Source organism: Pinus tabuliformis, chromosome 5_2, assembly GCF_031772625.1.
Source record: "Pinus tabuliformis cultivar Carrire ecotype Pingquan chromosome 5_2, CPIR1, whole genome shotgun sequence".
Classification (NCBI taxonomy): domain Eukaryota; kingdom Viridiplantae; phylum Streptophyta; class Pinopsida; order Pinales; family Pinaceae; genus Pinus; species Pinus tabuliformis.
Window position 1 is genome coordinate 22,656,491 of NC_142306.1, and position 20,556 is coordinate 22,677,046.

The 20,556-nt window shown below is 44.8% G+C and overlaps 2 pseudogenes; both read right to left on the reverse strand.

The window, feature by feature from the left end:
• Positions 1–16,505: 16,505 nt before the first annotated feature.
• On the reverse strand, positions 16,506–18,024 carry LOC149157408 (25S ribosomal RNA; annotated as a pseudogene).
• Positions 18,025–19,144, reverse strand: LOC149157409 (25S ribosomal RNA; annotated as a pseudogene).
• Between the last annotated feature and the right edge of the window lie 1,412 nt (positions 19,145–20,556).

The following is a 20,556-nucleotide window of genomic DNA, read 5'->3' on the forward strand; positions in this document are numbered from 1 at the left end:
GGCCTCTAACTATGATTGTTTAAGGAAAGCTATTGTTGATCTGTCCTTGTTTGTGACTATACCCACTCTAGGGCTAGAGGGGCCGCCTTTGTACATAGAGGGAACACTTTCCTGCATCACAGCCCTCAAATGACCCACCTGAATGATTTGACACGGATGCCTTCAAATGACCCACTTGAATGAGTTTAGATGGGCACCCACATGACCGAAACGAAGGGACAAGGGAGAGTCGGGCAAACGAGCTACAAAAACGTGCACAAAGCCCACCCCGGGTCATAACTTAGCATTTTTGAGATGGGCTCATGTGCGCAAGCATGCCTTCACATTGAACGACCTGGCTGAATGAGTTTACATGGACGCCCTCACTCGACCTACCCAAACGAGTTTACACGGATGCCCTCACTCGACCCACCTGAACGAGTTTACATTGAGACCTTCAAGTGACCTACCCAAATGACCCACCCGAACGACTGCCTGAACAACCCACCTGAATGAGTTAACATGGATGCCCCCAAACGACCCTCCCAAATGCATTTACATGGGTGCCCACACGACCAAAATGAAGGTACAAGGGAGATCCAGGCAAATGAGCTAGACGAACGTGCACAGAGCCCACCCCGAGTCACAACTTAGCATTTTTGATACGGGCTCATGTGCCCGGGCATGCCCTGACACTGAACGACCCCACTGAACAAGTTTACATAGACACCCTCACCCGACCTGGCCAAACGAGTTTACACACATCCCCTCACCTAACCCGCCCGAACAAGTTTACATGGATGCCCTCAAATGACCTACCTAAAATACCCACCCAAATGAGTAGACATGGACGCCCTCAAATGACCTTCTCGAATGAGTTTACATGGGTGCCCACACGACCAAAAAGAAGGGATAAGGGAGAGTCGAGCAAACGAGCTATACGAACATGCACAAAGCCCACCCCAGGTCACAACATAGCATTTTTTATATGGGCTCATGTGCTTGGATGTGCCCTTGTACTGAACGACTCGACTAAAGGAGTTTACATGGATAACCTCTCCTGACCCACTAGAAAGGGTTTACATGGATGCCCTCGCCTGGCCCGCCCGAACGAGTTTACACGAATGCCCTCGCCTAACCTGATAGACCTGCCCTAATGAGTTTAAACAGACGCCCTCAAACGACCCACCCGAATGACCCACCCGAATGAGTTTACATGGATGCCCTCAAATGACCCGCCTGAACAAGTTTAGACGGATTCCCTCAAATGACCTGCCCGAACAAATTTACACAAATGCCCTCAAATGACCCACCTGAATGAGTTGACACAGACGCCCTCAAACAACCCGCTTGAACTGGTTTACATGGGTGCCGACACAACCGAAATTTTCATGCCCCTATAGTAGCAGTAATCATCCAACCGCACTATAGCAAGGTGTGGCACCATCGATCCTTTTCTTTCCACCAATACTCATGGTCGTGGACTACGCCTAACATTCGTACTTAGTTCTTTTTTTTTAGTACCAAGTATTAGTTTATCCTTTATACAAGATGAAAACCATGAACATTAATCATAGCAACATTAACACAGAGAAATTCACAATAGTATAAAGGGAGGGGCAACTCCCTGATGTGAGTCTATCGGTATATCAATATATAGTTTTCATGTACAAGTTAAATCTTGGAGGAAACCCCAAATTTACACATAGCTAATTTTTCAATTTTGGAAAACTCGGTTGCCCAACCTCGTCGGAACCTTTGAACAGTTGCCGCACATTCTACCCAACTCTTCGTTCACCCCTGAATGCAATCGTTCATCTCGTCGTACTGTTTTCCCAACTTCGGTGCCCACCCGTGTCACCGTGCATGCCTACCCGACACGTCCACACATTGATCGGCTTCGTTCACAACCTGTCACACTTCTTCACCCGACTCGCTCTCAATTTGTTCAACAAACACCCTCACCATGTTACCCTGCTTGACATTATTGTTCAGCCCAACCGTTCCTTCATTCGACGGGTGCACACACACCCGTTTTGCCTCTCCCCTGAACTCTCGTTCACAATTTCGACCTCCCTTCGTTTAGTGGGCCACATGTAGTACTACCTACAAAAACTCACATTCATGACCTCTAGTTCAACCACCCTTTGTTTGGCTGATGCCCACAACATGTCATCCTGCACGAACTATCAACTGGCCATTTAGCCCTGCACAAATGCCCTACCCAGTTCACTCATCATTTAGCCTTGCATGAATTCCCTACCTGGTTCACTCGTCATTAAACCCTGCATGAATGCCCTACCTGGTTCACCCATCATTTAGCTTTGCACGAACGCCTTCACCCATTCTGCCCATCGTGTAGGCACATCCGCACTGCAGAACCTTCACACTTCTTCGCACTTCTCACTTAGCTCGTCCAAGTTATCTTCTTCCAAGTCCGTTGGTTGAATGACTCATCTCCAACTCATCCTCCACTTATTTATATGCTTGAATTCCCCTCGTTCAAATGCCCAGCCGACCTGCCCATCAAATGCTCTTCTGTCAACTTTGCTCCATTTTAACACGTCATTCCACCCACATATCATGTGGCCACCCCCATCGCATGTTGGCTCTCCTACCCCTCGGGTTGCCCGGGACCGCTCATACGATATATACATACCATGCTCAACCTTCACATTTTTCACTCACATGACTTTCCACCATAGCCACAGCTCACGTATCCGCGTGCTCTGTACCTCATGGACCTCACATTCTCCCCCACTAGAAATCATTGTCATCCTTGAAAATCTCTCATCCTGGCAAAAATATGTCACCAACATCTCCATATCAAGGCATATAGCCCATCAGTATGTCATACATCGGAATGTCTCCTCAATCCATGATCATCAACCACATTCATCGCAATCTCTACATGCCACTCCCATCGTGGAAGGCTAGCCCTTCCATATTAAGCCACATGCTCACTGCAACATATCGTGTCTACCTCATCATGTATCATCATCATGTGAATTGTTGCCATGATACTCCAACATAATGTCAACACGTCTCTGTACACTGATGTCCCTCATGACTTGAACTAGTCGGGTAGCTAATCCAACTGTCTTGCACAAATCATGAGAATGCACATCCTCATGCCATCATCAGTCGTTTCTCGGACTCCCATTGCAACATCAACTCGATCAAGAATCCATTTCCATAAAAGCCATGTCCAGGTCCATGAATTAGTCCTCATCCCATCTGCAACATGTTGTCCATGTGCTGCCCATGATCATAGATCAATCAGTCCCCATGTGTCAAAAGTGGTTAATGTTGTCACCAAGGCATCATCATCTTTGTAACTCCATCACTCAAAAGCGTCTCATATCGATCCTCCTCATCAAGTCACTCTTCCAAGTACACCCATACATGTACTCAAAAATATGCACCCTATCCTGCATCAAAGTCCCTGACCTCAGCTCCTTAATGCATCGTATCCTCCAAGTCCACCATATATGAAGTCCCCAAAAGTCACAACCTCATGTCATCATGAGCTCCCTGAGTTATCTCCAATCATCATCCACCAAGCATACAAGTCTTGGCCCAAAGGTCTCTGCAAGATGCCTCAGCTCTCCATGTAGTAGGAATGCTCCATAGCCTACTCACAACTCCAAGCAGTCCATGGCCTTGTTGTATAAGAGTGTACAACCTCTCCATCATCTCATAAGTAAAAAATCTCCATGTCACACCAGCAAATCTACCTGCACAACATCCCTTCCTTAGCACTCCTCATTGGATACCCATAAGTGACACCTCTACAAGTTCTTCTACATAATGTCCCTACGTAAGACTGCCATGCTCCATATCTCCAACATGATGTCCATGACTAACTTGCCCATGTTTTTCAACTAAAAAGACCCATCACAATAATCGGTCATCCGCATCCAAGCCTGCAATCTTCGGTCTTGTGAACTCAGTCACCCAACCATATCATATATGAGTTTCTTCCATCATGGCTCCCCCACTAAAGGTTCCACTAATACTTCCTCTTGGTCTTAGCCATGAGAAGTCCACCCAAGTATCACCATAATCAAGTGTGTGCCCTTCTCCAAACTGTCCATGATTCATGCCAGGCACTTAGCCAATTCCCCATGTGGCTAAAGCATGACCCAATCCTCCAAAATGATCATCGTGTTCCTTCCTTGTCACGAGCCTTCGTACCTTCTATCATAAGGTCACAAACAATCCCAACAAGACCTACAATAGCCAATGGTCCTTACTTCTCCATACAAGGTCTCATCATAGACATCCATGGTAAGATCCTCCCTTGCATCGGCAAACTGATTTTGCTCTTCCTTGGATATGGTTCATCTACCAAATTCTCAACTCAAACACAACTATCAATAATACTTACTTCAACATGAGGCCCCTCCATGTGATTTTCCTCATCCACCCATGTCTGCAAACTGCACAATCCTGGTCCAACTTGATCAATCTCAAGTTCCTCCTCCATTGATGTCATATCTACAACATCCTCGTATTGGCCCTTGAGTTATTCAAGTTATTCTTTGATCTTCACACAACATTCCCAAATCTTCATATTCATGACCTTCTTTGAAGCCCATTCTGAACTCCATCTACTCATCTATTCCAACACTTTGTACTGGAAAGCTTCACCTGCATTATGGCTAGATTCACCTGCCATAGGTCTTTCCACTGTCTCTGCCATCTACTTTCCTTGTATACCTGAATCACCCTTCAGATTTCCTAAAACACCCTGATATACCACCTGTCACCTGCAAAACTTGAACTTCAAGTCTTCGGCCTTTCGTAGAATCAGTTCTTTGATTCAGTTCATCAGCTCTGATACCACTTGTCACAATAGTGCAGTGGGATCAGAACTTCATCGTCAACTTCATCAACTTCCTGATCATCGGCTTTGATACCACCTATCACAATAGTGCAGTGGGATTAGCACTTCATCGTCAACCCGATCATCAGCTCCGATACCACCTGTCATGCTCCTACACTGGCGATAATCTTCCAACTGCACTATAGCGAGGTGCGGAACCACCAACCTTTTTCTTTTCACCAATACCCACGGTCGTGGACTACGCCTAACATTCATACTTAGTTTATTTTTCATTACCAAGTATTAGTTCATCCTTTATATAAGATGAAAACCATGAACATTCATCATAACAACATTAACACATAGAAATGCACTACAGTATAAAGGGAGGGGAAACTCCTCGATGTGAGTCTTCTCATATATCAATATATAATTTTCATGTACAAGTTAAACCTTAGAGGAAACCCCAAATTTACATAGCCAAATTTTCAATTTCGACAAAATTGGTTGCCCAGCCTCGTTGGGACCTCTGAATAGTGGTTGCACGTTCTGCCCAACTCTTCGTTCACCCCTGAATGCAATCGTTCAGCTCATCATGTCGTTTGCCCAACTTGGGCGCCCACCCGTGTCACTGTGCACACTTACCCGACATGTCCTCACATCGATCTTCTTTGTTCATAACCCATCACACTTCTTCACCTGAATCGCTCTCCATTCATTCAGAAAACACCCTCACTGTGTTACCCTGCCTGACATTATCGTTCAGCCCAACTGTTCCTTCGTTGGGCAGGGGCATACACACCCGTGTCACCTCTCACCCGAACTCTCATTCACGATTTCAATCTCCCTTCGTTCGGTGGGTCACATGTAGTACCGCCTACACAACCACCCTTTGTTCGGCTGATGCCCTCACTGTGTCATCTTGCACGAACTATCAACTGGTTGTTCAGGCCTGCACGAATGCCCTACCTAGTTCACTTGTCGTTCAACCTTGCACGGACGCCCTACCTAGTTCACCCATCATTCAGCCCTGCACAAACGCCCTACTTGGTTCACCCATTGTTAAGCTCTGCACGAACACCTTCACCCATTCTAGCCGTCATGCGGGCACATCCGCATTGTAGAACCTTTGCACTTCTTCACACTTCTCACTTAGCTTGTCCAAGTGATTTACGTCTAAGTTTGTTGGATGAATGACTCATATCTAACTCATCCTCCACTTATTTATACACTTGAACACCCCTCATTCAAATGCCCATCTGACTTGCCCATCAAATACTCTTCTATCAGCTTTGCTCCATTTTAACACATTGGTCCACCCAGATAGCGTCTGGTCGCCCCCATCGCATGTTGGCTCGTCCACCCCTCAGGTTGCCCGGGATAGCTCCTATGATATATGCATACCACGCTCAACATTTTACATTTTTCACTCATGTGACTTTCCACTGTGGTCGCAGCTCGCCCATCTGCACACCCTGCAGCTCGTAGTCCTCACAAAAATGAAGGGACAAGGGAGAGCGAGGAAAACAAGCTACACGAACATGCAAAAAGCCCAAGGTCACAACTTAGCATTTTTTATATGGGATCACGTGCCCGAGCTTGCCCTCACACTGAACGACCCAATAGAATGAGTTTAAATGGACGCCCTTGCCTAACCCGCCTGAACGAGTTTACATGGACGCCATCGCCCGACCCACCCTAACTAGTTTACACGGATGCCCTCAAATGACCCTCCTGAACGACCCACCCAAACAAGTTTACACGGATGCCCTTAAATGACCCACCTAAACGAGTTGACATGCACACCCTCAAACGAGCTGCCCGAATGAGTTTACATGGGTGCCCACATGACCGAAATGAAGGCACAAGGGAGAGCTGAGCAAACGAGCTGCACGAACGTGCACAAAGCCCACCCTGCGTCAGGACTTAGAATTTTTGATAGAAGCTCATGTGCTCGGGTGTGCCCTCAAACTGAATGACCCACCCAAATGAGTTTACATGAATGCCCTCGCTCGACCTACCCAACCCACCCGAACAAGTTTACACAGATGCGCTTGCCCGAATGACTCGCTTGAATGAGTTTACACGGATTCCCTCAAATTACCTGCCCAAACAAGTTGACACAGACGCCCTTAAATGACCAACCCGAATGACTCGCCTAAATGAGCTGACATAGATGCCCTCAAATGACCTGCCCGAATGAGTTAACATGGGTGCCCACATGACTAAAATGAAAGAACAAGGGAGAGCTAGGAAAATGATCTACAAGAACGTGCACAAAGCCTATATTGGGTCACAACTTATCATTTTTGATACAGGCTCATGTGCCCAGGCACACCGTCACACTGGACTACCCAACTGAATGAGTTTACAGACACCCTCGCCCGACCCACCCGAACGAGTTTACACGAACACCCTCAAATGCCCCGCCCAAACGAATTGACATGGACGCCCTCAAACGACCCACCTGTACAAGTTTACATGGGCACCCACATGACCGAAACGAAGGGACAAGGGAGAGTCGGAAAAAGGAGCTTCTTGGACATGCACAAAGCCCACCTCGGGTCACAACTTATCATTTTTGATACGGGCTCGTGTGCCTGGGTGCGCCCTCACACTGAATGACCCGACCAAACGAGTTTACACGGACGCCCTCGCTTGACCCGCTCGAACAAGTTTACACAGATGCCTTCACCTAACCCTCTCACACAATATTACGCAGACGCCCTCGCCTGACCCGCCTGAACAAGTTTACACAAATGCCCTAAAATGACCCACCTGAACGATCCGCCCGAACAAGTTGACAAGGACGACCTCAAACGACCCACCCAAACGAGTTTACATGGGTGCCCACACAACTGAAATGAAGGGACAAGGGAGAGCCAAGAAAACGAGCTACACAAATGTGCACAAAGCCCACCCTAGGTCACAACTTATCATTTTTGATGTGGGCTTGTGTGCCCGGATGCACCCTCACACTGAACAACCTGACTGAATGAGTTTACATGGACACCCTCACCCAACCTGCCCGAACAAGTTTACACGGATGCCCTCGCCTGGCCTGCCCGAACGAGTTTACATGACTGCCCTCACTCGACCCAAATGACCCACCCTAACGAGTTTACAAGGATGCCCTCAAACGACCCACCCGAATGAGTTTACACAATGCCCTCAAACGACCCGCTCGAATGATTTCACATAGACGCCCTCAAACGACCCACCCGAACGACCCGCCTGAGCGAGTTAACATGGGCACCCACATGACTGAAACGAAGTGACAAGGGAGAGCCAGGCAAATGAGCTGCATGAACATATACAAAGCCCACCCCGGGTCAAAACTTAACATTTTTTATATAGGCTCATGTGCCTGGGTGCGCCCTCACACAGAATGACCCAACTGAATGAGTTTACATGGACGCCCTTGCCCGACCCACCCGAATGAGTTTACATGAATGGCCTCCCTCGATCTACCTAAATGAGTTTACATGAATGCCCTCAAAAGACCCACCTGAATGACCCACCCAAATCGGTTTACACAGACGCCCTCAAACGAACCTCCTGAATGACCTGCCCAAATGACCCACATAAACGAGTTTACATGGACGCCCTCAAACGACCTGCCCAAATGAGTTGACACAGACGCCCTCAAACAACTTGCTCGATTGAGTTTACATGGGAGCCCACACGACTGAAACAAAGGCACAATGGAGAGTTGGGCAAACGAGCTGCATGAACGTGCACAAAGCCCACCCCAGGTCACAACTTAGCATTTTTGGTACGGGCTCAGGTGCTCAGGCATGCCCTCACAATAAACAACCCACCCGAACGAGTTTACATGAATGCCCTCGCCTGACCCGCCTGAACGAGTTTACATGGACGCCCTTGCCTGAACCACCCTAATGACCTGCCCGAATGAGTTTACACAAACTCCCTCAAACGACCCACCCGAACAAGTTGACATGAATGCCCTCAAATGACCCGCCCAAATGACCCGCCTGAACACGTTGACATAGATGCCCTCAAACGACCCGCCCAAATGAGTTTACACAGATGCCCTCATAAAACCCACCTGAATGAGTTTACATGAATGCCCTCGAATGACCCGCTTGAACGAGTTTACACGAACACCCTCAAATGACCCTTACACGGATGCCCTCAAATGACCTGCCCGAGCAAGTTTACATGGGTGCCCACACTACTAAAATGAAGGCACAAGGGAGAGCCTAGCAAAAAAGCTTCACGAACGTGCACAAAGCCCACCCTAGGTCACAACTTAGAATTTTTTATACGAGCTCATGTGCCGGGGCGTGCCCTCACACTAAATGACATGATTGAACGAGTTTATGCAGGTGCCCTCAAACGACCCTCCTCAATGATTTGACATGGCAAATAACCCACCTAAATGAGTTTACATGGAAAACGACTCACCCGAACGAGTTTACACGACCTCCCTCAAATGACTTGCCCAAACGAGTTTACATGGCTGCCCTTAAACAACCTGCCTGAACGAGTTTACATAGCTGCCCTCAAATGACCTACCCGAATGCATTTACATGGGTGCCCTCAAACGATCCACCAAATGAGTTTACATGGGTGCCCTCAAATGACTCACTCGAACGAGTTTACATGGCCACCCTCAAATGACTCACCCGAATGAGTTTACATGGAAAATGACCTTATGAACGAGTTTACACGGGCACCCTCAAACGACCCGCTCGAATGAGTTTACATGGCAAACGACCCACCTGAATGAGTTTACACAGCAAATGACCCTCAAACGACTCGCCCAAATGATTTTACATGGAAAACGACCCTCCCAAATGAGTTTACACGGGTGCCCTCAAATGACCCGCCTAAACGAGTTTACATGGAAAATGACTCGCCCAAACAAGTTTACATGGGCGCCCTCAAATGATCTGCCCGAACATGTTTACATGACAAACAACCCTCCTGAACGAGTTTACACGGGTAAATGACCCACCCAAATGAGTTTACACGGGAAAACAACCCACCCGAACGAGTTTACATGGGCTCCAACGCACGACCGAAATGAAGGCACAAGGGAGAGTCGGGCAAACAGGCCACACGAACATGCAAAAAGCCCACCCACGGTCATACCATAGAATTTTTGATATGGCCACATGTGCCTGGGCACCTACACACAGCACGGCATGACCCGACTCACCCAAATGAAATTTGGGGTTTCCATGGGTGCACAACCTAAATAAAGGCATGAGGGAGAATCGAGAAAACAAGCCGCATGAACATGCAAGAGACACATGGGCAGTCAGGACTTAGCATTTTCGGCACGGCCACGTGTGCTCGAGCACCCACACACGGCATGACACAACACGACCCAGCCCCCCGAACGAAATTCTGGGTTTGAATGCACGCACAACCCAAACTAAGGCATGAGGGTAGGAATATCTTTGACTCTAACATAAATATACCTGGTGTAACATGCCCTTAAGGTCCTCAACATTTTCTTTTGACTCGTTGACTCACCTATAACACTTTAACATGTGCTAGGCCTATTTCAAGGAGCAAGAAACTCAATGATAAATATATATATATATATATATATATATATATATATATATATATATATATATATATATATATATATATATATATATATATATTTCTTTTCTTGAATAAATACAAATATCAAAAGTACATTTATAAATACCAAACCTAGTTACACTTTCTTAAACACCCCCTCTTAACTAGGGAGGTATTCATAAATCATTACAAGGTGTTTGGCTATTTTTCTATCTTGAATAATTCACATAAGAGAAACCAGATTGGCAACCCATCTATTATAGCATCATACTAGCTAACATTGTTCATAGAAAGGCCTTGACTAACAACTTTATCTCTAATAAGATCACAACACAATGTTGGCATGGCCAATGGCTTATAAACACCTTAGTCATTGTCTCTCAAGGTACATACCTACCCAGGTGTTCCCTGAGTATGACCTTCTAGGAAAATTCTTGTGCTATGTTCCCAACACTCAAAGAATATCGCTCCTCTTGCCTACTCTTGTCTTGGATGCCCTACACATCCTCAAAGAGCATCAGATGCCATATGGTTACCCAATCCTCCCATTCTTTCTTGCCAAGTGAAGATAAGAATGTTGTGTCTATCTCCTCCCCTTGATTGAGGAAGACATGCCCAAGTTTCTTCTGACAAGGAACTTGCCCAAGCTCCTCTGTAGTTGGGAACTTGTTAGAACTCCCTCTTAGCTAGGGACTTGTCCATTCATCAACAACATCTTCTTCATGGGTCCTTCAGCTGCTTGATCTCCATCTTTCCTTCGAAGTCATGAAGTCTTTGTTTGAACTTCTTCTTGGCAGGTTACTGGCCATCGATCACTTTCCCTCCTGGTTTGTCATTGCATTGCTCCCTTCATGGAAAGTGGCCTCTTGATATATATCAGGTATTTTTTGTCATCTAGCTACTCCTTTATCATCTTGTCTATCCTTCATAATACTTATCACATGGATGCTTAGTTGTACTTGCTTGTTCCCATACTTTGATTTAGTGGCCCTTCATGACTTCATCGTGATATTGCTTTAACATCAAATGGTGCTTTTGTTGGATGGCCTCTTCATCATGACATATTTATAGAGTTGAATTAGTTATTTTCACCTTACTATCTCCAAGGCCTTCGTAGATGTCAAGGGTCATTTGATCATTTTCTTCCTTTGTCAGATTTGCCATGCCTTCTTTCGAGAGATGTTGAGGAATCTTGTCAAATAGTTATTCTTTGTGACCATGATGTTATTCACATGCTTGATATCTTTCTTCATTTTCTTCTTCTTGGATTGATTAGTCAACCACCTTATACTCCTTATGAGAGCACTTCTTCATGTTGAACTTTAGTCCATTCTAGTACATGCCTCCAAGCAAATCATTGGAAAAAGAGATCCTTTTATTATTTATCATGATTATAGAAATTTTCCCATGACCCAATATATATGATGACATGACTTAAACTTTGACGCATACATACCTCATCTTGATTATGCTTTTATCATCTCTACTTTATTTGATAGTTCTCCTCGATTGGTGTAGCCTTTCTTGCCTCATTTGCTCTTGCCTGTATATCATCCTTTCTTGAATACTATAAATGGGACTCCCAATGAGACATCTACCCCCTTATGTACGAACCTTATTTGAAGATTCTATCAGAGGATCTTGAAGACCCTTACCTTGAAAATGTTTCTTCATTTGATGATGGAGGCCTTCTAAGAATTTTGATCATGACCAATCATTTTTTCATTATGGATGAGAACCTATAATACGTATGCTCCTTCTATGTGAATATCTTGAGCTATATCTAGATCATGCTCCTATATCCTAGAATATATCATTAACCATGCAATATATTCTATTTCTATATGCTCCTATACTACTCAAAACTTTGAAAGAAGACTTCAAGCAAAGAGGTTGACTTAGTCATGGGAGGATCTTCCTTCTTTTGTTTTTTGTCATCTTCTTTCAATTCTTGAGTTACATGAGCTTCCTCCATTTTTCTCTTATTGTTGTTGTCCTTCTTAAGTTTAGGACAATCCCTTTTGTAACATCCATATTCTTGGAATCCAAATCATTGGACTTTGGACATGTAGTGGTCCCAACCAATTTGTTACTTTCCTTGAAAAAAGACATTGAGGTATACTCAGAAGGGGACATATACTTACTTGATAGAGTTTGAGATGTAGTGAACTTGCCTTCTTCTTGAAGACTTGATGGCTTGCCTTCTTCATATCTTGATGTTCTTCAAGTTGCTTTCTTCAAATGGACTTGCTTGATGACTGAATCTTAGTGCCTTTCATTTTTCAAGATGGTGTAGCTTGATGTAGGTCCCTCTTTGATTTATTCTTCTTGTAGGTGCCTTTATACAAGGCATTTCTTCTTGCTTTGTAGTCTTCCATGATGAATAATAGATGGTAGACCTTCTTGTCCTTGATGTGATTGAGACTTCTTGGCTTGATGCTTCAACCTTGTGGATGTTCTTGAGATTCCCTTTCCTTGATGTGTCACCTTAGCTCTGATACTGCATTGAAGAATCTAGGGAAATGGGGTATAGTGGGATTCATCTAGACTTGATAACAATTTGTGAAGCTCTTTTACAATTTATCTTATTATCTTAATCTTCTTCTGTTCTTATTAATGCATGTGTGTTTACTTCATCAAACTGGTGCCAAAAACATAAGAACAAGAGCACAAGATGTTGGCTCTCTACTAGGGCAAAAGCTCTCGCTCTCAGAGGGGAAAACCCTTTCGTAAATTTCTCTTATTGAAGCTTCTTATTGGTCATTATGAAGCCCTAGACCCTTGACAAGAATATCCTCCAAGCACAAGTCAAGTCCTTCCTCCTCTTTGCACTTTGTTTCTTTGGCACTTCGTTCCCCGGCATTGTGTCCTTCTTTCAACTTTTGATAGTCCTTGGTGGACTAGCTCTAGAAGAGACTCCAACCTTTGATCCTTAGTGAGATCCTTTACCAATGAGGAAACCTTGACTCTCTTGACCAACCAAGCCTTTTTCTTGATGTGTGGTTGCAGACTCAATGTACACCAAGATTACTGCACCTGGGGTGATTTCCATTACGACGAGACATGGAAACCCCAAATTTCCTACACTTGGGAGGCTTTCGACAAGGCGGGACATGGAATCCCCGGGTTCCCCAGAATTTGGCGGCTTTTGTTGAGGAGGGACTGTGGGACCCCATTTCATGCTCCTATCCTAGTGGTAGTATTTTAACCACACATAAATGGGTGTGGCACTGCCATACTTTTTCCTTTTACCAATACTTGAGTACATGGTATGCACCTACTTCAACACTCAGTCAATTTTCCAATAAGTTTTCTTAACTATGCAGTGAAAATAACTTACCATCAATTTATCTTCTTCAATTATTCTTTCAACCTTTCGTGTCGTGTGGTCGTGCTGCATTACCCGCGGCCTACACGACACAACTCCACACCTGAACTTTGAACCTATCCACCTGACTTTTTGTTCTGTGGCACCCAAACTCTGCCCATTGGTGTGGTCCATAGTGAGGGTACATGGCCCACACATAGTGTAGCCTGTCTACCCGGTCGGTAACTCGCCCCACTCTGCCTGTCCACACTACCAAGTCTAACCAACCCACTCTAATCTGCCTGCCGGTGCAGCCCTCTTACCCACGTCCTTCTCTTCCTTCTGTTTTCACCCAACTCCTTCCTTCGCACTTGTTCTACGATGTGGAAGCCTGATTTCAATGTCCCTTCGTCGAATGCCATCCTCCTTACTTATATGCTTCCTTTCGCCTAAGGGTCGTTTCTCTCGAGGATAACAAGGGTCAGCTCCAACACTTAGCCGATTACACCCGTTGCCGCACCTTGCACACCTTCCTGTGTCCTAACTCATCCAGAGATGGTCACCTCTTTCATCCGGGCACCCAACAAGGGTTGTTGGCACACCTTCCACCGGTGACTCGCCCATCGTGCATGTATCAAGGGGCGTGTGCCTTGCCTAACACGGTGAGCCCACTATGAGTGTGCCATCATCGTTGCACATAAGCAAATTTCGTGCCAAGTCTTTGCATATTACCGAAAACTCACCTGAGTCACATATAACCAAACATGGGCACCTGTACTATGGGTTCAGTCTTTCGACTCTCTTGGGCACTCTCAACTCGAATACCTGACACTGCAGGCCCCTTCCCGTATGTCGTAGAGGTCGCAGACATGATGGGACATGGAAACCCTAGATTTTAGACACTTGGGTAGCTGTCATCATAGTGGGGTAGGGAAACCCTGATTTCCCCGCACTTGGACGGCTCCCGTTGCAATGAGGCATGGAATCCCCAAGTTCCAGAGATAGACCAGGCAAGTGGTTTCCACCCCGCTGTGAAATGGAAACCCTGAGTTCGCCAGACATGGGCGGTTCTTCATCGTTCTGCAACATGGAAACCATGAGTTCCATAAACTTGGCCCATTTCAGTTGTATTGCGACATGGAAACCCAAGTTCCCCGCACCAGGGCCATGGTTTTCACCTGGGCAGGAGATGTATACGCTAGAGGTTCCTAGAATTAGGCGGTTTCCCTCATGCCACGAAATAGATGCACCCAGGTTCTGCAAGCTTGGGTGGTTCTTTGTCATTCCGTTGCATGGAAACTTGAGTTCCCTGCACCGAGGTCACGGTTTCTATCGTGTCAGGACATGGAAGACCCTGAGTTTCCCATAATTGGGTGGATTCAGTCATGCCACAGAATGGAAAACCCCGTGTTTAGTAGACTTGGACAGTGGTTCCCTGTCCCGTGATGACAAGGAAATCTGAAGCTCCCCAAACTCAGGGGGTTATTCCCTATCATGCGAAGACATGGAAACTCGAATCTCCCCAGACTTGGGAAACAGTTTTAGCCATGACGCGAGCGACATGGGAACCCCGTGTTTCCCAGACTTGGGTAGCAATTTTTGTCGTGACGTGAAATGGAAACCTCGTGTGTCCACTAAGTTGGGTACAAGTTTCCATCATGCGGCTTTCCATCGCCCCATGACATGGAAATTTGAATTTCCATAGATTCTCGGGCAATTCAGGGTGTACCACGATATGGAAATCCTAGGTTTCCCAGACTTGGGTGGTTTCCGTCGGTGGTTCCCGCTGCGCCGCAACATAGAAACCGCGAGTTCCCCAGACTTGGGTAGCGATTTTGAAACACCCCAAGTTCCCTAGACTTGTAAGCTGGTTTGCATCATCATGGAAGCCCCAAGTTCCCCGCGTTGGGGCATTATTGAAAACCTCACGTTTACATTGTGCCATAAAATGTGGAGACTCGCGGTTCCATCAAGGGTGGGACATGGAAACCCCAAGTTTCCCCAGACTTGGGCATCACCGGTTTTGGCTATCGCACGACATGGAAACCCCAGGTTTCCCAGACTCAGGTGCCAAGTCGTGACATGGAAACCCTAAGTTTCTGCAGGCTTGGGTGCTGTCAATTTTAGTCATGGTGCGACATGGAAACCCCAAGTTTCTGCAAGCTTGGGCACTACCAGTTTTAGTCGTAGTGCAACATGGAAACCCCAAGTTTCCCAAGGTTTGGGCACTGGGGCGTGACTTGGAAACCCCAAATTTTGGTTGCGACATGGAAACCCAAAATTTTTTGCATCGGGTGGATGCCCCAAATTTTAGGCGCCAAGTGGAAACCCCAAATTTTGGGTGTGACATGGAAACCCCAAATTTTGGGCGCGACATGGAAACCCCAAATTTTTTTGCGCTGGGTGGAAGCCCCAAATTTTAGGCGTCGAGTGGAAACCCCAAATTTTGTGCAGAACATGGAAACCCTAAATTATTTTGCATTGGGCGGAAGCCCCAAATTTTAGGCGCCGGGTGGAAACCCCAAATTTTGGGCGTTGGGGTGTGGCATGGAAACCCTAATTTTTCCCATTCTTGGGCACCTTTTTCGTCACAACATGGAAACCCAAAATTTTGGGCACCAGGGTGCCACATGGAAACCCCAAAATTTTGGGCGCCAGAGCATGACATGGAATCCCCAATTTTCTTGTGCTTTGGCTCCTTTTCTATCATAGTGTGGAAACCCCAAATTTCCCAACCCCAAGCAATAATAAATTGTCATCTGGAGGAAGATTCAAAGGTGTGAGAGTGGGAGGGTTTTCTGGACTTGTTTGTGACAAGATTGAAGCTCTGAATCAAGGTGACCAAGGGTTGAATCTTAGCAGATCGTGGTAGCAAGGCCACTTTCCCACTTACAATACCCTATCGCGTATTTGAGTTGTTTGCAAAGGATTCTTCTCAATGACCATTTGGAATTGAACTTCAAAGCTACCCAACTGAGATGCTTCATGGTTGTAGTTTGCAAATGACACGGGCCCCTAGGGGCAACAAATTGACGCCCCTACTGTGGGTCAAGATATAGTCGAAGAGTGACATGCACCACTTCTAGTGTGGATTTTGACTTAGAGGTGTTTAGTCATAATCCAACACACAGTAGCTTTGTGCCCCTAGCTTTTCAACCAAGCACGATGACCAATTGTGTGAATCAGTGATTCCTCTTGTACTAAGTTGAATTACTATTGCGGTGTGATTCATTAGTAGGGTAAAGCTAACCTGTCTCACAATGGTCTAAACCTAGCTCACGTTCCCTATTGGTGGGTGAACAATTCAACACTTAGTGAATTCTGCTTCACAATGATAGGAAGAGTCGACATTGAAGGATAAAAAAGCAACGTCGCTATGAACACTTGGCTACCACAAGCCAGTTATCCTTGTGGTAACTTTTCTGACACCTCTAGCTTCAAATTCTAAAAATCTAAAGGATCGATAGGCCACACTTTCATGGTTTGTATTCATACTGAAAATCAAAATAAAATGAGCTTTTACCCTTTTGTTCCACATGAGATTTCTGTTCTCGTTGAGCTCATCTTAGGTCACCTGTGTTATCTTTTAATAGATGTGCCACCCCAGCCAAACTCCCCACCTGACAATGTCTTTTGCCCAGATTGACCCGTCGAAACGTGCCTTAAGGCCAAAAACAAGAGCAGTGCACCGTCTCCACCCCATGGAATAAGTAAAATAATGTTAAAAGTAGTGGTATTTCACTTGCACCGAAAATAGCCCCCACTTATTCTACACCTCTCAAGTCATTTCACAAAGTCAGACTAGAGTCAAGCTCAACAAGGTCTTCTCTCCCCGTTGATTCTCCCAAGCTCGTCCCCTTAGTTGTGGTTTCACTAGATAGTATATAGGGATAGTGGGAATCTCGTTAATCCATTCATGTGCATCACTAATTAGATGACGAGGAATTTGGCTACCTTAAGAGAGTCATGGCTACTCCGGCCAATTACTCGTGCTTGGTTTAATTTCTTCACTCTAACATTCAGAGCACTAGGCAGAAATCACATTGCATTAGCATCCGCAGGGACCATCATAATGCTTTGTTTTAATTAAATAGTCAGATTCCCCTTGTCCATACCAATTTTGAGTCGACTATTCGACGCCTAAGGAAAAGCCGCCTGCAAGGGGCATTCTATGCCCGTAGCCCAATCGGAACGTGACTGCCTACCCTTGCCGTGAGAGAAGCTCAAGTAGATTTCCGATAGCCCATGAGTTGAGGGTGTAGACCCCTAGGCCCAACCCTCAGAGCCAATCCTTTTCCTGAAGTTACGGATTCGTTTTACTGACTTCCCTTACCTACATTGTTCTATTGACCAGAGGGTGTTCACCTTGGAGACTTGATGTGGTTATGAGTATGACCGAGCATGAACGGTACTCAATCCTCCAGATTTTCAAGGGCCACTGAGTTCGCACTAGACACTGCAAGATGTGCAGTGCTATTCCAAGTGCTGGACCCTATCTCCAAGTGAACCAATTCCAGGGTGGGCAAGCTATTAAAAATAAAAGATAACTCTTCCTAGGGCCTTCGACAACGTCTCCAGATTTCCTAATGTTGCCACTCACCACCATGTCCTGGTTTGGGAATATTAACCTGATTCCCTTTTGATTCTTATGTAGAGTGCACCCTTGATACAAGGCTTCCCCATCTCTACATATCAACTAACCCATGTCCAAGTGGTGTTCACGTGGAACCTTTCCACACTTCAGTCTTCGAAGTTCTCATTTGAATATTTGCTACTACCACCAAGATCTGCACTGGGGGCCGATCCACCCAAGCTCACGTCTAAGTTTTCTCAATGACCCCGTGTCCTCCTACTCATCGGAGCCAGGCAATTGCTCTGACGATCGAGTATAGGTTGTGCGTTTGAGCACCATCCATTTTGGAGGCTAGTTGATTTGGCAGGTGAGTTGTTACACACTCCTTAACAGATTTTGACTTCCATGACCACCGTCCTACTATATTAATCAACCAACACCTTTTGTGGGATCTAGGTTAGCATGCAATTCAGCAACGTAACTTGACTTTTGGTTCATCTCACAACGCTAGTTCTGCTTACCAAAAATGGCCCACTTGGAGCTCTCGATTCCACAGCGCAGCTCTATGGAGTAGCTGCACCCTCTTACCTATTTAAAGTTTGAGAATAGGTCGAGGGTGTTACGCCGCCGATGCCTCTAATCATTTGCTTTACCCAATAAAACTCGCGTGTGAGCTCTAGCTATCTTGAGGGAAACTTCAAAGGAAACCAGCTACTAGATGGCTCGATTAGTCTTTCACCCCTATACCCAAGTCAGACGAATGATTTTCATGTCAGTATCGCTATGAGCCTCCGGCAGGTGTGCTTGCACTCGAACCCTTCACGTAAGCTCAAGGTCGGTCTCACCCGATAGAGGGGGTCTCACCCGTCAGCTTCTGCTGGGAAATTTAATTGCTTAAATTGCTTTCATTAAATTATCAACCAGGGATACTCGTAAGCTTATGATGATGCGAACAAAATATATGCGGGAGTAGGCAACTAACTCTACGTCTAACTAAATTGTTTCTAATTCAATATGATATGCAAGGGAAGAGGCTCCTAATTGAGGAGGTCTTGGTTGTCCTTCCTTATAGCATTATAGATTGAAAAGAAATCATTGATTACATAAAACCAAAACTTGAAATAAAGACAAGAGAATGAATTTTAATTGTTGTTTAGATGCAAATAGAGAGAGAGACTAACTTAGTCCCTTGATTTTCCCCTCATATACTGATCCAAACTAAACTAAGAATCATTCATAAGCATAAGAAATGAAATAACTTGAAACTTGAAAGAAAAAGAATGAATTTCAATTATCATGCAAATCAAATGGAGAGAGATCCTAACTTAGACCCTTGGTTGTCCCCTCATATGTTGATAAGATTTTAATTTAAAACTCATTCATCAATCACAAACAAACCCTCAAAAATCTAAGCAATTAAATGAAATAAGATCTATTATGAAATAAAATGTTTCTTTGATCCTTTTAGAGTGAGCTCAATTCTCTTAAGAAAAAAGTGACAAATTATTCCATATACTACATTAAGACAACTTATATCTAAAACTATAGAATGGAAATTTATGTAAAATGAAGCTTTATTCTATTCCATCATAAGTTGGATACATGCTCCAAGAGTCCTCCTTTTTGGAATGGAGGAGGTACTCCTATTTATACAAAAACTATGATAACAAACTCACAAATGTAGACCCACTATTCCCTCCTTTGACCCACATATTTCTCAACCAATGGTGACACATAACGCTATCCTCCATGATCTCCTCCATGAGGTCCATGATATTCTCCATGAGGTCCATGATCTTCTCAAATTCGAATTTGAAAATAGAGTGCCACATAAAGATGCCTTGGAAGCTTCCTTTGTACCTACACATGTCAACAAACTCATTCTAATTGTTAGGTATAAGTATAAGAATATTATTTTTTATAGTTTAACCATAAATCTACTTTAAAATGTTAAGAATTGATAAACTTTGGAAAAGCATAGTTATAACCCAATGATGAGGTAAATGTAATGACGTGTAGGTGGAATGGAGGTGACATGAAGGTAATATGGAAGTAATGTGAAGGTATTGGTGAATAATGGAGTGAGAATAAGGACTATTTTTAGGCCCAACATACCCCCAAATTGAAGGTATTGCATGTCCTCATGCAATATATTATATTACTTTTTGATACTTGAGCTTTGGCTTAAACTTTGCATGATATCATTTACTTAACTTTTGCAAAGTTTTTTTCATGAACTGCAACTTGGTTGGTTCTTGTGTTTCAACCATATTTTTTTTGTTGCATTCAATTTTAATGTATGATCTT